Source organism: Octopus sinensis, linkage group LG24, assembly GCF_006345805.1.
Source record: "Octopus sinensis linkage group LG24, ASM634580v1, whole genome shotgun sequence".
Taxonomy (NCBI): domain Eukaryota; kingdom Metazoa; phylum Mollusca; class Cephalopoda; order Octopoda; family Octopodidae; genus Octopus; species Octopus sinensis.
The window spans coordinates 3,355,224-3,373,001 of NC_043020.1; the positions used below are offsets into that span (position 1 = coordinate 3,355,224).

The 17,778-nt window shown below is 35.3% G+C and overlaps 1 protein-coding gene across 5 annotated transcripts in view; it reads left to right on the forward strand.

Moving 5' to 3' along the window:
• Positions 1–8,579, forward strand: part of LOC115223776 (ELKS/Rab6-interacting/CAST family member 1) — a 205,753-nt gene extending 197,174 nt beyond the window's left edge. For 3 of the 5 annotated variants that reach the window (XM_036513003.1, XM_036513006.1, XM_036513007.1), the window contains exon 18: positions 7,400–8,579. The gene's annotated coding sequence lies outside the window, so the exon portion shown is untranslated. The remainder of the gene's footprint in view (positions 1–7,399) is intronic. The other 2 variants (XM_029794444.2, XM_036513004.1) reach the window with 2 other exon arrangements.
• The last annotated feature ends 9,199 nt before the right edge of the window (positions 8,580–17,778 follow it).

Consider the following 17,778-nt stretch of genomic DNA (forward strand, 5'->3'; position numbering starts at 1 on the left):
CTGAATGTCTTTGAGGGATGATCAAAAGTCCATGGAGCATGGATCTATAATCTGTTGCTATTCAGACACAATTCAATTCTCTGCTATCTCTTCAAAATAGCCTCTTAGTATATTTCTGTATTAATAACCATGGTTGTGACAATATATATACACAGATATATTTTACCACATGCATGTACACACACAGTTTTATGAAAACATATGTAGAAATATATATATATTTGCTGTGGTGGATGTGTGTGGATGTGTATGCATGTGTATATTTGTTTTATGTGTGATTTATACACACACACACACACACATGGAGGCAATTGTATGGATAAACAATTTAGATACATAAAACATTAAATATATATTATATATATGTGTATGTGCTTGCCTCTATGTGTGTGTATGTGTGTGTGAGAGAGAGAGAGAGAGAGAGAGAGAGAGCGTGCACGTGTGTGTGTGTGCATGTATCATATATTAAATATTCATATATCAAAATTTGGGTATTTATTATTTTACAATATTATTTAATTTGGCTGTGATATTTGCTTTGAAATGGAAACAGAGGAAGATGGAAGATAATTCCAATATTAAGGGATATTAAAAAAAAAAGAAAACCAAACATGTTTCCCAATTTGTTTCTTGTGTGTGTGTGTGCACGCACGTGCGTGTGGATGTGGTCAGAATCTGGTGGCACTTTTATTGAAACCTCTGCAAGCTTTTGAAGACTTTTTGAAAGATATTGTGGAATTCTGCCTTTTAATATAACATTTTTGAACAGCCCTGTCATTGCTAATGACTTGGTCTCCAATTAGGAGTTCAGAAGAAGACTATATTTGTGCAGTTACCCACTGGCTTCTGTCAGTTCACAGAACAATTAAACTATGTCCCATCAGCCAATGAAACACTCATTTATTCAATGCTGCCTTTATCTATTCACTGCGGTCTGTATTTATTCAATGCTGAATCTATTTATTCAGTGTTGCTCACTTTCCCTAATCACAGCTGTGTCTACTACTTCATGGTTCCTGTTTACAGCCTAGTGAACTGAGCCTACCTACAGTAATTTAGGTATTTTCTCCTTGGAAAAAGCATAGTACTGTAATAGGATTTGGAGTTTTGACTTATTAATCATTAGTCAGAGTCATTTAATCATGTCACTCATTGTCATTTAGTTATATAATTGATGTTGTTAAATTTGGACAGGAAAAAAACTGTTTTGAATGTTAATCAATTATTTTTTTAATTAATATATCATCATTACCTCCTCCTCCTTCTCTTTCTCCTCTTTCTCCTTTAACCATTGTTTGAGAAATTCATCCGGTGTTTCTTGCATTTAAAAGAATTAGGTGCATCATGGAAGAATATGAATAAAAAAGATGGTTAAACAAATGTGAGAATGTCGTCCTGGTAACATTCTCAGACCATTGTTGTGTTATTTGCTGGACTGTATCCCTATGTGCTAATATAATAACCAGCTAATTGCATGCAATGTTCAGGTGCACTACGACTTGTCAGAAAAAGAGTCAAGGAAGTTAGCAATAATAATGAAAAATGCAGGCATAGTACACAGGATAAAATGCTAAAGGACAGAAAAATGAATGGTAAAAGAGCCGTAATGATAAAAAAGGTGCATAGACACAAGAGGTGTAGTGTTTGTAAATTTTGGGAAACATGGAATTCTGTGAAGGATCCAATATCCTGATAGCTAACAACCAATATTAATAGTTTGTTTCATTGCTTTAACAATTCTGAGTATGAAGAAATGTTTTTGAAAGTCATGGGTGCTGCACTGGGTTTTGATTTTATAAACATGTTCATCAGTGGATCTTTCTATGTTAAAAGGAAAGTCATATTGGATAAGTTAGTCCTAAATAGACTATGCCAGGAAACAAGATGTGATGGGCACAGCTGAGATGTCTTTGATTGTGGGCATGGTCAATCAAAGTTGAGGTTAAACAACAATTGCCAGCAAAGGCTATGGTTTTGTTCCGGTTTGTCTTTGATAAGGTTTCAGTCCTTCATCTGTAAATAAGTCTCATAGGGTAACACAGCAGTTTTCTGAAACCAACAAGATTATCAGTGTATAAATCTGGGGAAAGTATCTGTGATATAGACTAGCACCTTATCCAGTGAAGGGCTGGAGAGATGTTCTCATCTTTATACAATGCAAACTGATTTAAGTATCCTAAATGTGACTCATTGGCATCAAGTTAAAGCAATTCATGCTATGCATCTTTATTGTAAACATACACTAACAGACTTTTTCAAAAACCAGATCATCATCATCATCATCATCATCATCATCATCACTTTAAAATCCACTTTTCCATAGTCACATGGGTTGGACAGAATTTGTTGAGGCAGATTTTGCACATCTGTAAACCCTTCATGTTGTCAACCCTTGCCTGCTTCCAGGCAAGGTAATATTTTCCTGTGACCAGCCGTGTCTTGGAAGATTGGTAATGAAGGACAGTGCTTACATGATAGTGACACTTACTTACAACTATCACATGACGTCAAGGCAAGGAGACAATAATACACCCACTCATGTACAATAGGCTTCTCTCAGTTTCCATCCACCAAATCCACTAGTAAAGCTTTACTCAGCCCAAGGCTATAGAAGAAGACCCCTGTCCAAAGTGCCACACAATGGGACAATTGAACAACCAATCAACTATTTCTCACCCTCAACATGTGATGGAGAACAGTGAGAAAAATATAAAAACAAAATTCTGTGATTTGGATAAATTGTTAAGATTATGTCTTTAATGATATCTACCTCTTCTAAATGAAAAATCATAAAAGAAAGAGTATGGTCCCTGTCCCTGTAAGCCATTAGGTCATGGATAGCCACAGACAGGATTGAATAAATATTTTACCATATTTTTTGTTTATTTTATCATATTTTATCATAGGGTGCCAGAAGCTCATTTTGCAACCCCATGGTTTCAGGTTCCGACCCACAGTTAATGCTGCTCTGTAGTAGCCTGATGGGTGCCTGGCATCTTTTATAGTGAAACTGAGCAGGGTTGGTGGTATTGACAGTAGCTGGATAAAGGCGGCAAGCTGGCAGAAACGTCAGCATGCCGGATGAAACGCTTAGCCGTATTTCATCTGCTACTACGTTCTGAGTTCAAATTCCGCTGAGGTCAACTTTGCCTTTCATCCTTTCGGGGTCGATAAATTAAGTACCAGTTACGCACTGGGGTTGATGTATTCGACTTAATACGTTTGTCCGTCCTTGTTTGTCTCCTCTGTGTTTAGCCCCTTGTGGGTAGTAAAGAAATAGGTATTTTGCCTGCCGTTACGTTCTGAGTTCAAATTCCGCCGAGGTCGACTTTGCCTTTCATCCTTTCGGGATCGATAAATTAAGTACCAGTTATGCACTGGGGTCGATATAATCGACTTAATCCGTTTGTCTGTCCCCTCTGTGTTTAGCCCCTTGTGGGTAGTAAAGAAATAGGTATTGATAGCAGAGAGATGGGGGAGAAAGTGACAGGGGACAATCACTGGTGTTTAGTAGGATTAAGGAGAGCAAAGGTTCATAGAAGTGGCAAGGAAATAGAAACAGAAGAGATGGGAGATACAACATGGCGAAGAAATGTAACTCACATTGCCTTATCTAAATTACCAAGTTCTGTACAGAACGTGTGAAGGAAAACTGAGTAAATTATGAAATGCTGTGATTTTGATAAATTGTTGGGGTTTGTGTTTTATATTTGTCTTCTTCTAAATCAGTGGATTTCAGCCAGGGTCCATATGGCCCCTGAAGATTCAGATAAGATTTTTGGGAGTTCACACAACAAAATATTAAATTGGGGGTCTACAATAGTATTTTAAGGGCCCCTGAAAAAATGTTGCTTTAGATGTATGTATTGGTATGAATCGCAAGTTAAGCTTCTTCCTCTAACATTTTACATCGTTCAACCTACACAAATTAATGGGTGAAAAACAAAAGAGGAATCTTGAAAGAAGTTTCTATAAAACCAGTTCTTAAACACAGAATGGCTATGAGCATCCACCAGAATAAAATATTTATCAAAGGGGTCCATAAATGGTTGAGAACCCCTGGTCTAAATGACAAATCACAGGATAGGTATCCATGAATGAGTAGCATTTAGCAGTTGCCACAGGGTGTGTTTTGATGCTAAACCTATGACTCTAGTATAAACAGGAACCACCCTAAATTTCGGCTATTCCAATACGTAATGTAACTCCACCCTTAACCCCTTAACTTTTTTTTTTGGGTTTCCAAGTGTGTTTGTGCATTTGAAAAACATTACAACCATATTATTGTTATTAAACTTCAACAACAAAAAATTACAATGACAATTTACCATAATTGGTGGATGTATGGTATAACCCACCCCTAGTGCCTAATCCCAAGAAATCAATATGTAAGGTTCCCCCCACCTCTCTCTCTCCCTCTCTCTCACTTCCTATCTCTCTCTTTAAAACTCCCATTCAATCCACAGGCAATAAAATATGTACCAGTAATGTATTGCAGAATCAGCTTTCTACCTCATTCGTAATAAAATCATTATTTTCTGGACTGTGTAGCAGAATCAGTAGAGTGTCAAGCAAAATACCTGTCTTGCAGCATTTGGTTATGATCCTTCATGATCTGAGTTCAAATCCTCATGAGGTTGACTTTGCCTTTCATCCTTCCAGGAATTCATTAAATAAAGTAGCAGTCAAATCCTGGGGTTGATTTAATCATCTCTAGATTCTCCTCACAAATTTCTGGCCATATGCTGACGTTAGAAATCAGTATTTATACTCACCACTTTATAAGTGGTGTTTTCAAATCCAAGTAGGCTTCTCTAATCTCCCTCTGCCCCTGCTCCCACCCCCACACAATGTTTGGTAAAAAAAAAATGAAAAATTACAGAAATACACAAAAATCTCAAATATATCCATTACTTCCTCGGAAAAAAGTAAAAAAAAAAAGAAAAAAGAAAAGAAAATATTGGCTTTATGCCTCCAGTCCAGGAGAAATCATTATATGACTATAAGTTAATAATTCATGGCCCATCCAAAACCAAAAATCCAAATTTTCACTGATATTACCATCACATTTTCCATGAAATTTTTTCTATCTTCCCATTATTCTGAAGAACCATTAATAACTGTGTTTGAAAAATTTATGCTCCCTGCTAAAAAAAAAAAAAAAAAGTGATCCGTATTAATTCACTCATCTTCATCTCTCCTACATGACAGAAGATTTCAGCATGGACAAAATTCTGTCTTATATGAAGAAGAAAAAAAAATCTACAAGACAGATAAACAAACAAAAAAAAAAGTATTTCTACCTGAACAAATTTGCCATTCAAAATATTTTTTACAAAAACCTTTTTCTGTCCATTTCATTATTTTTTGAAATTTTCACACAAATCAAATGTTACTATATTATTTATTTATTTTATTAATTTATTCTATTAATTTATTTTATTATTTATTTTAATGAACAGAAGAAAAAAAGAAACAAAAAAGAACAAAAACTATAATTATTCCAACTTTATTGCCTTGTTTATTCTTTAAAAATGAAGGAAAGGAAAAGAAACGTTTATGATTCTCAATTCATTTTGTTTATCATATATATATATATATATATATATATATATATATATATATATATATATATATATATATGTGTGTATATATAGTGTATATATATATATGTATATATATATGTATATATATATATATATATGTATGTATATATATATGTGTATATATATGTGTATATATATATATATGTATATATATATGTATATATATATGTATATATATATATATATATATATATATATATATATACTTATATGTATGTATGAATATGTACGTGTGTGTATGTGTATATATGTGTGTGTGTGTGTGTGTGTGTGGTCTGATCAATAAGTATCTGGACTGTTGCTATAGTAACGAAGCTTGGCACAGACTGACCTTGAACTCTGCTGTGCTTCACACTAAGTTTTAACATTCAAGCGCTCTTCCGCTGTTTACAGCAGTGCCTGGAAGGAAGGTGTGTCGCGTGTGATCACCACATTGATCATGACAGAGAAAGTTGAGTAGAATTTTGTCAAAAGCTTAGCAATACCTGCTCAGAGGCCTACACAAAGGTTTCAAAAAGTTTTCATCGTTCTTGACACAATCAGGCAGATGTTGTGTGACTGAAACCCAAGTGTCTTTTTGGTCAGTTGAAAGCAGTTTTGGCACAAACTTGGCAGACATGCGTTTCATACCCAAATCTTCAGTGATAATGGATTGAATTGAACTGAAACTATTCTGCACATCCTCCGATAACTCGCAGATGATGATTCAAATATTTCCCCTCACAGCTGTGATGTTTTTCTGAGTTCTGCTGGTTGCAGGTCTCCCAGAATGTTCGTCAGTATCAACATTTTCTCAGCCATCTCGGAAACGTCTGAACCACTTGTACGCTTGTGTACGGCTTATACACTCCTCTCCATACACTTTCTACAACTTTGTGTAGGATTCTGAGCAGATATTGCCATGACAACTTTCTCTTTGATGGTCAATGCAATGATCACATGCTACACACCTTCCTTCCAAGCACTGCTGTAAAAAGCAGAAGTGAGGTAGAACATAAAAATTTAATGCACAGCAGAGTGAAAGGTCAATTTGTGCCAAGCGGCTTCACTCTGTGTGCTTTAGCTTCATTACTATGGCAACAGTCCGGATACTTATTGATCAGACATCGTATATATACATATATGCTTGTAAATGAATACATAAAAATATGTATATATATGTGTGTGTGTGTGTGTGTGTGTGTGTCTTTGTGTGTGTGTGTGTGTGTGTGTCTTTGTGTGTGTGTGTGTGTGTGTGTGTGTGTATATATATATATGTGTGCGTGTGTGTGTGTGTATATATATATATACACATATGAATATGCATAAATATAGAAACGTATAGATATGTATGCATCTGTGTAAATAATCACAAATATTACAGATAAAATCATTCAAAATGCAAAAATTACTAACTTAAGCAAATTCGTGCAATTCTTTTCCTTCTCTTGTTTCACATTTCTCTCCTTGCCTTTCATTGTTTCCTACTTTCATGTTATTATCATCGATCATGCGTTATTGCAGTGGTAAAAACACAAAAGGTAACTCATTCAGTGAGTTATGAACACAGTATTAAGTACCTTGTCAATTTGAGATGAATTGTCAATGTTATGTACACTGTCAACATTATGGACACTGACAATATTACATTCACAGTCAATGTATGCCGTCAGTGTCGTGTTCACAGTCAATATTATGTACATTGTCAATGTTATGTATGTTGTCAGTGCTATGCATCTGGTCAATATTGTGTACATTGTCAATGCTACGTACACATTCAGTGTCTCTCTCTCTCTCTCTCTCTCTCTCTCTCTCACACACACACACACACACACACACACACATGCACACACACACACACACACACACATACAGTCAATGTTATGTATATTGTCAATGTTATGTACACCGTCAGTGTTATTTATATACACAGTCAATTCTTAATTGAAATATTTTTATTCCAATTGTCAATATTGGTAGGGAATTGGCAGTCGGTAAGATCACCAGATGAAATTCTTTGTAGAATGTGTTCTAGTTGAGTTGTGAATTCAAATACAGTCAAAGCCAACTTTGTCTTTCATTTTTCAGGATCGGTAAATCGGTCTCGGTTCATGGACTGAGAGAAATCTTTGAGCATCCGACGGAATGTCTTGTCATTTTGGTTCCAGTTCTTTGTGTTCTGAAATTTAATCTCACCAAGGCCATAGCTTTCTTAATTGGCAGACTTAATCCATGATCTGGTTTAATACCATCACCTGGTTCTTGGGTGCCTTTAGTAGAATTCACTGCATCGGGCCAGGGCCTCTAGTTTGAAGATTAGTTGTCCTCTTGTCTCCAGCCAATGTTTGCAGCATTTTAATGGGCCACAAAAAACTGCCCTTCTTCCTAAATAAGCAATAAAAAAGAATTTAAACTTTTACACCCAAATGTTATCATCATTATCATATAATATCCATTTCTCATGCTGGCATGGATTGGACAGTTTGACAGGATTTTGTGAGCAACAGGGCCGCATTGTGTTCCCGGTTTCATTGGATGGGGGGTCTTCTTAATGCCAACCACTTTACAGTGTGTACTGAGTGCTTTTTGTGAGGATGCCAAATAGCTTGAAAGACAGGAAAGAACAAGAAAAGGGAAAGAGACCCTTCAACTAAGTAGGGAGAGTATTTGAAGGATGGGGAGAGGGGCTTTATACCAGGGACAAGCAGAGGTGTTTTATATAGAGAAGATCCATGGCTACCCCACATTCTATAAAGGTAGGTAGAAATAGGTGGGAAAAAGATAAGATGGTGCTGATGAGATGCAGAGCAAACCCTGAACAGCAAGAGATGATATGGTCAGCAGATCAGGAGGGGGAAGGCAGATAGATAGATAGGTAGATAGATAGATAGATAGATAGATAGAGTAAAGGGATAATTATAATCCTGGCTATCACCTCATTAGCAAAATATGCAGGATTATGGTTAGCATAATATTCTAAAATCAAAGAAGATCCAGAAGACTTCAACTGGTGCTAAACGGAGCTTGACACAAATCTAAGTGAAAATCTGGTAGACTTAATAGAAACCCTGCAGAGTGAATAAGAGAAATGGTAATTCAAATGAGGAAAGGAGAAGTCAAATGGATATTACAATTATTTCCATAAATGGACAATATCTATTCCATATCTCACACAATGTTTTGCGGTTCATACAATGCTATGTAATATCTGCCATAATATATGAGAATATGTAATAATATTCTAATGGTCCATTCACTTCTTCAGATTTCATGATTTGAAAGCATTAACAATTAAATATATATATATATATGTAGGCGCAGGAGTGGCTGTGTGGTAAGTAGCTTGCTAACCAACCACATGGTTCCAGATTCAGTCCCACTGCGTGGTACCTTGGGCAAGTGTCTTCTGCTATAGCCCCAGACGGAAACTGAAAGAAGCCTGTCGTATATATGTATATATATATATATATGTGTGTGTGTGGTGTGTGTGTGTGTGTGTGTGTGTGTGTGTTGTGTGTATGTGTGTGTATGTGTGTGTGTTTGTGTGTGTGTGTTTGTCCCCCTAGCATTGCTTGACAACCGATGCTGGTGTGTTTACGTCCCCGTCACTTAGCGGTTCGGCAAAAGAGACCGATAGAATAAGTACTGGGCTTACAAAGAATAAGTCCCGGGGTCGATTTGCTCGACTAAAGGTGGTGCTCCAGCATGGCCGCAGTCAAATGACTGAAACAAGTAAAAGAGTAAAGAGTATTTGTATATATATAGTTGAAATTTATAGAAAAACAAAAGATGAAGACAGGTGTATGAACAACAAGCAGGTGTATTAGTTTGATGTTCAGGAAAGTGAAAAAAGTCTTTTGCGTTTTGAGCTTACGCTCTTCAGCAGAAAGGAATAAGAGAAAATAAGAGAGAGAATGAAATAAACTTGTAGATTTAGCAGTCAAGCATGTATATATATATGAATATTGAACAATGAGAATGAGTGCCCAACATTGCATTGGTGGATAAAGATTCTTTATTTGTGTATTAAGGCTACCATTGGTTTCTTGTTAAAGAACACCTCAATAATTATTAAGCCTATCGCATGGGATCAACATAATCTGAAATGGCGACAAACACCAATGTTCCATGTTTGATATTTGTTGAGGTATTCCTTGGCATGAAACCAATGGTAGCCTTAATACAGACAGAAAGTGTATATATACATACATATACATACACACACACATATATGTGTGTATGTATGTATGTATGTATATATGCATTATGTATATGAGTGTATGTGTACATGTATATATATATACATACACATATATTTATATATATATATATATATATATATATATATATATATATATATCCATCATATGGATATAATATGGTACTTAACTTAAGTACCATATTCATCTGGATCTATCTATCTATCTATATATATATATATATATATATACATATGTATGTATGTATAGTATATATATATATACATACATATATATATGTATGTATATGTATATATATATATTAGAAGAAATGAGGTAATCAGAAGATCGGATGGTTTATATTTACAGATATTTATTTATATATTACATTTTTTACATATATATCATATCACTTAGTTCATTAGCGCTTTCTCCCATTCTAGTGGGGTTTTCAAATCAAAATACATATACATATATATATATATGTATGGCTTTAAAAAGGGCATCCAGCCGTAGAAACTGCCAGATCAGATTGGAGTCTGGTTCGCCAGCCCTCAGTCAAAATCGTCCAACCCATGCTAGCATGGAAAGCGGACTTTAAACGATGATGATGATGGTGGTCGTTAACTTAATTTCAAGCATAATAATTATCTCATTGCTGACATATATCCGAAGCAGGTCTGATGGTTATTCTGTCGTGGACCCTCAGATAACAATCTAGTAATGATTTCCTTTTATAGTTTTTGTGACAAATGTTGCTCATAATTTTACCAAGAAACTTGCTAGCAGCTCCTCTGCCCCTTGTGCATTCACCCAAAGTGGATTTCAACTCAGCAGTTGATGGACACACCTTTGGACATAATGGACAGCAGTGCTTTGTTGTGACTGTTTGAATTATATGAATGTAAGCGTCCCATTTAGTCTCCCGGTATGTGACTGCTCATGGATAACAAGACTGGCTTTTGAATGTGTAACCTGACCACAGACAGTGCAACTGAGACCACCTTTGAGATACTCTGGCAAACAGGGCTTCAACAGCCCTCAGTTTAAGGGCAATACATTTTGCTTCTTGCTGGGTAATTTGATATATATACACAAACATATATATATATATATCTACACACACACATATATATGAAGAGATATAGATATATACATACATATATAGAAGCTGGTGAACTGGCAAAACCATTAGCTCACTGGGCAAAATGCTTAGTGGTATGTTGTCCATCTTTACATTCTGAGTTCAGATTCCACTGAAGTTGATTTTGCCTTTTGTCCTTTCGGGGTTGTTAAAGTAAGAACTAGTTGGACACTGGGGTTGATGTAATTAATGAATCTCCTCCCCTGAAATCGCTGGCCTTGTGCCAAAATTCGAAATCAATATATATATACATATATAAATACATAAGCACACACACACATATATGTATATATGTGAATGTATACATACATACATACATACATACATACATACATATATATATATATATATATATATATATAATTCTTTATTTGTTTTAGTCATTAGACTGTGGCCATGCTGGGGCACTACTTTAAACTAAAGAATGCATCTATTTCCCAAACATTCAACCATCTAAGTACTAACTAAATGTAACACTATGTAACTTCCAAGATCAAATGAGAAGCAATGTGTATACACAAATGATTGTAACAATTTGTTTCTATACATGTGATATATATCTTTTGAATGTGTTTTAATGTTAATACCTGGTTCTTGGGTGACTACTGCAAGGCCTCTCTGTTGGAAGCATTCAGGTTATATCTCTGGTTTCAGAATAACTTGCTTCATTCCAGAGATGTACTTGCATAGCGAGTGACTTGATCTGAGATTGTGTGCTGGAACGAAAACAGTTGCAGCATGGAAAGTGTTTATAAGCCATTTAAGAAACACACAAAAACCGTTAGATTCACTTCAACATTTAAATTTAATTTGTCAAAATATTTTCGTCGCTTTGAGACTGTGACCTGATGAAATTTTGTCAGTGAACAGATCACGGTCTCAAAGTGATGAAAATATTTTGGCAAATTAAATTTAAATGTTGAAGTGAATCTAACGGTTTTTGTGTGTTTCTTAAATGGCTTATAAACACCTTCCACGCTGGAACTGTTTCATTTCCTTGTAGCAGTTTCCAAGGCCCTAAAAATGCTTATGGTCAATATGCTACCACCTACAACTAAGCCATAACATATATCAAAATATTATTTGCAGATGTGACTGTGTGGTTAAAAACTTGCTTTGCAACCAAGTGGCTTCAGGTTCAGTTCTGAGCCAACTAATTCTTTGTGAGTGAATTTGGTAGATGAAAACTATGCAGAAGCCTATTGCTCATGTATGTATGTGTGTGAGTGTGTGTGTGTCTTTGTCCTCCAACCCACCCCACTGCTTGATAACTGGTTTTGGTTTCTTTATGCCCTCATAACTTAGTGGTTCAGCAAAAAGAGACTAATAGAATAATTACCAGATTTAAAAAAATAAAAATAAGTCCTGTAGTTGATTTGTTTGACTGAAACCCTTCAAGGTGATGCACCAGCATGGCCACAGTCTGATGACTGAAACAAGTATAAAAAGATAAAAGGGTAAAGATATATGACAAGTACTTTCCCTTAACCAAATCATTGTACATTACTGTAATAAACCTAATCATTGATACTCTCTTTTTAACCACAGGTCCTACCTCATTTTCAGTGTATTTTAACGTTTTAGCATTCAAATTTCTCTCTCAAATGTAAGGCTTATTCATTCATATTGTTTTGAATTAATCATGCATTATCTCATAGCTTCAAGATTTTGAAGATGTGATTGTTTATTTTTAGAATGACAGTGTAGGGTAGGTGTGAGAGGCTTGATCTGGTCATTTTCAATATAAAACAAGGTAGAATATTTGGGCCAGATATGGCTAATTTAAATGCTAAAGGGTTAATTAGTCTGTTGGTGCATCTTGCCACAGACAATACCCCCATTCTAATTATTAAAACTACCTTGATTTAGCAAATGATGAATTTATTTTAATCATTGTAACTTCTCTTCTTTCTGGCAATACTTCATCTTAACCGTTAACGGTACCTAACTGTAGTCTTGAAGAAATCTTCATCTTATTTCACCTACAAAAGTGGTTCTTAGTCCTTGACATTACTTCAGCTTATCATTGTCAGTACCTCTAGCCAATATTTCAATATTAACGGTATTTCATTTTAACTATTGGTGTTCCTATTTACCTCACTTGCTCACAACTTGACCCTTATCATAATCTTAATCATGAGCTTGTACCTCAAATTGTGAACTCCTTATTGATAAAGATATTAATGGCTGTCCTATTCCTGGTGTCTTTTCTTTTAACTTTTATGTCTCAGGGACTGCGTCTTTTTCACATATTACCTCCTTCAAGTGTACTTCCAGTCATTTTTCTGTAGGAATGCAGCTTACATATATACACACACACACACACACACGTTTTCATGTATGTATATGAATTCCTACACATAACATACGTGTGTGTATATCAATTCTTGCATACATCAATACATATATTACATACATAAATGCATACACACACATATATACATTCTGTGTTATTCTAACTTTGAGAAACTGTAATAAATTTTTTTAAGATAAAAAGCAATATGATTGGCTGAAATTCAGTCCTGAAATCAATTCTTCAACCATTTCCAAGAAAATTTGTAAAATAAAATTTAAAAAAGCAAAAAAAAATGTACTCTAAAATGCTTCTTTTTATATCATTTTTAATTTATTCAAAATTTTATTTATTTATTTATTTATTATGAATTTTTTTTTCTGTTAGATATTCTATATTGTACCCTTTTGCATTGTTCTTTGAAAATTGAAATCAAAGGTAAGAACAAAAATGAGTTAAAAGATGTCATATCTATCAATCTCTGGCAACAAGATATTTAGTATGTCTTTATTCTCTGGGACTTTTATAAATCTAATGGACGTTTTGTTCATCAATAATAATAATAATAATAATAATAATAATAATAATAAAATTAATAATAATAACAATAAAATTAATAATAATAATAATGATGATGATGAATAATAAATAAAACAATTCTTCAATGAAGAAAAAAAATTTTTACCTCAGTTAAATTTTCTTGTGTTTATTTTACATGTTTATTACTATTTTTTGTATTATTACATATATATATGTATATTTATATATATGTGTATATATATGTGTATATATGTATATATATGTATGTATATATATATATGTGTGTGTGTATATATATACATATATATACACACACACATATATATATATATACATACATATATATACATATATACACATATATATACACATATATATAAATATACATATATATATGTACATATATATATACACATATATACATATATATACACACACATATATATATATATACACACATATATATATTCGGTATGTAAATATAGCCGATTAACGGTACATATATATATATATACATATATATACACATCAACAAATCCCAAAGCTGAACACTATCGGTGGTGGTCATCCATTTGGGGGAGCCATGCTTTTCACATGGGCAACTTTATGTGGCCTGCTCCCGTGTGGGGAGTAGAAACACTCTTTTATGTGTGCTCCACAGGGCAGAACATGCAATGTTGTCTATAGCGAAGTAGAAAGAAGAACAGGTCATCACTGCAGCCGATATGGTTATAAACAGGTGATATGGAAGCATTGGCCAGACATATTCTCAAATTATGGCAGCATGACTCATGGACTCTTCCTCTTCTTTATTGGACAATGCTGACTTTTCCAACAACAATGTTTACTCGGCCGATATCAGTGCTTGGCCAAGTTGCTCATAGAGTTAGGCTAGAAGGGCCAAGCCCCTTGTTTTTTTGTTAAGGCTGTTGGTGAGTTTTCCTAAGTTACTCCAATCTGGATCCCCAATGCAAACCTTCGGATCAACCTTCTCCAATACAGATCTCTAATGCAACCTCATCCAATCCAGATCTTTGAGTCAACCTTCTTCACTGCAGATCTCCAATGCAAATCTTCGATGCAACCTGATCTAAACTCATTTTAAAGGAGTAAAAAATCAATATGGATTCAACAGGTATTACATAAAGTAATCTGTAAAGAAAGATAACAAAAAAAATAAGAATGTAAATGTTGATGCTTCTTTTACTCTAGGGGTTGAAGATGAACCCTCAAAGTAATCGTTTCAAAAATGCAACAAGAATTTCTTTTCAATCTAATATATACACATACACTCAGACATGTATGTGTGTGTATATTCTGTGATTGTAGACTACCAAAAGCACAAATTCTGCTGGGCCAGGCATGATGCAAGGCTTACAGACCACTGATGCAACTGAACCCAAGCAGTGGCAGAGTGGTACCTAAGATATCTGAAAAAGCCATTCAGAAGGCCTCAATGGTGGTGGGAAGACAATTTAGTTAAACAATTTGGACCAAGATGGAAAAGAAGGAACTGAAAGGGCATTGTGAATACTAGTCTGGTTGATACAATAATAATATACACACACACAAACACAAATATGATGTGGATAATTTCCTTCATTGTCTTAAATGCCATTTATACAGGCAAATGCAGCTCTTCCATTGTCCGGATAAAAATAAACCAATTTTAAAAAAATATATTTCTTATAAATATTACATTGGTAGCCAAGAAGATCTAGATTATATGACCAAAGTATACAGTCAGCTGTGATACATACTTCTACTTATATACACCAATGCCTAGGGATGCATATCAATGTTACACTTTCATAAAGGAAGCGAGCTGGCAGAACCGTTAGCATGCTGGGCGAAATGTTTAGTGGCATTTCGTCTGTCTTTACGTTCTGAGTTCAAATTCCGCCGAGGTCGACTTTGCCTTTCATCCTTTCGGGGTCGATAAATTAAATACCAGTTACGCACTGGGGTCGATGTAAACGACTTAGTCCCTTTGTCTGTCCTTGTTTACCCCCTCTATGTTTAGCCCCTTCTGGGCAATAAAGAAATAAGAATTGTTAACACACTGGACAAAATGCTTAGCAGCATTTTGTCCTGTCTTTACATTTCTGAGTTCAAATTCCGCTGACGTCGACTTTACTTTTCATCTATATGGGGTTGATAAAATAAGTGCCTGTTGAATACTGGAGGTTAATGTAATTGACTTGCCCCCCCACCCCTCCCGCAAATTACTGGCCTTGAGCCAAAATTTGAAACTAATGTTTCAATGCCCAGCTATGCATATTAGTAAAAGCCAGGTGGGACGTTGTGGAATGGTCGACATTCTATAAAAGACACACATCCACACAATGACACTTTGTTTTTATGAATGTCGGAAAAATGTAGGGCTGAGTTGTCCTATTTGGGATTTTACATTAGAAACAATCAACTCTCCCACAAAATGTCCATCTTTGTGATCCCCTAAGCTACAAATCAGTATCAAGGTGCTAATTATACCAGATAATTACCAATATTGAAACTTAAAGCTGATGACTTCTGATCCTTTCTTTACTGCAGCCAGAACTGACACTCAAATTTCCTACCAAAATATATTGAAAATTGTAGTTATGATACCTGCACTGGTGGCACATAAAAAGCACAATCCGAACATGGCCAATGCCAGCGCCGCCTTGACTGGCTTGTGCCGGTAGCACGTAAAAAGCACCATCCGATCGTGGCCATTGCCAGCCTCCCCTGGCACTTGTGCTGGTGGCACGTAAAAAGCACCCACTACACTCACGGAGTGGTTGGGATTAGGAAGGGCATCCAGCTGTAGAAACACTGCCAGATCAGACTGGAGCCTGGTGCAGCCTCCTGGCTTCCCAGACCCCGGTCGAACCGTCCAACCCGTGCTAGCATGGAAAACGGACGTTAAACGATGATGATGATGATGATGATGATGAATGTATTCCTTAATACAAGAAAAGCAGGAGGTGGTTACATTTGGAATGCCTTTTTTCATCGTAGGTCTGTTTGGTTAGGACCAACCTTAGGCTAATCATTTCCACTAACAGCCACACACTAATAAATACAAACAATCAAAGCTGTATCTATGTGCAAACTTCCATTCTATTGGATCTTGCAAATAATAATTATATGCATGCATGCATGTATGTAGAAAATAAAATAAAAATGGAAATACAGAGAGCTTCTAACAATGCAGAAAGTTTCACAAAAAACCTTTCTATTTTGAGTGCAAAGGCTTATCTTCAGAAGGAAGCAGACCAAGAAATGTACATTGTTAGAAGCTTTATTTCCCTTTTCTTTCATTTTCTACCTCTGTACTACAATGCTTCAAGGGAACAACAATGTTCTTAAAAAAATATATATATATAAAATGAAATAAGGGTAGAAATTGATATTAATCAATTAAAACCAGTGGCCTAGCATATTTAAAAAATCCGAAGATTAAAAAATTTTCTTACATACAAAATTTAGAGGATTGACCACTGAAAGTGGACAGCCTGCATGCTAGATATAGATGTCAAAATCGCTTTGGTTTTTTGCTGAATTTTTCTTGAGAACACATTCTCCGTGGAAAATGGGGATTTTGACATCTATATAATAATAATAATAATAATAATAATAATTGTGTACAGTGCTCAGGTGCACTACAACTCATCTAAAGTGTATATATAATCAGGTGTAGTTTCGACGGATTTCGGGAAGCATGAGGGCCTTAAAGGATGCAGTGTCATGGCAGTCAACAACTGACGCAGGCAGTTTATTCCACGCTTCAGCAACCCTGAGCGTGAAAAAATGTTTCCGAAAGTCATGGGAGCTGTGTTGTTTTCTGACTTTGTAGGCATGTCCACGTGTGTTAGACACATGGAGATCAAAAAGGTGTTCAGTGTTGTTGTTGGTGAGGTGGTTGATAACCTTGTGGGTGTTTACCAAGTCCATCACCAGACGCCGGAGCTTCAGTGAATCCATGCCCAGGGAAACAAGGCGCTCAGAATATGGTAGGTGTCTGATGGAGGG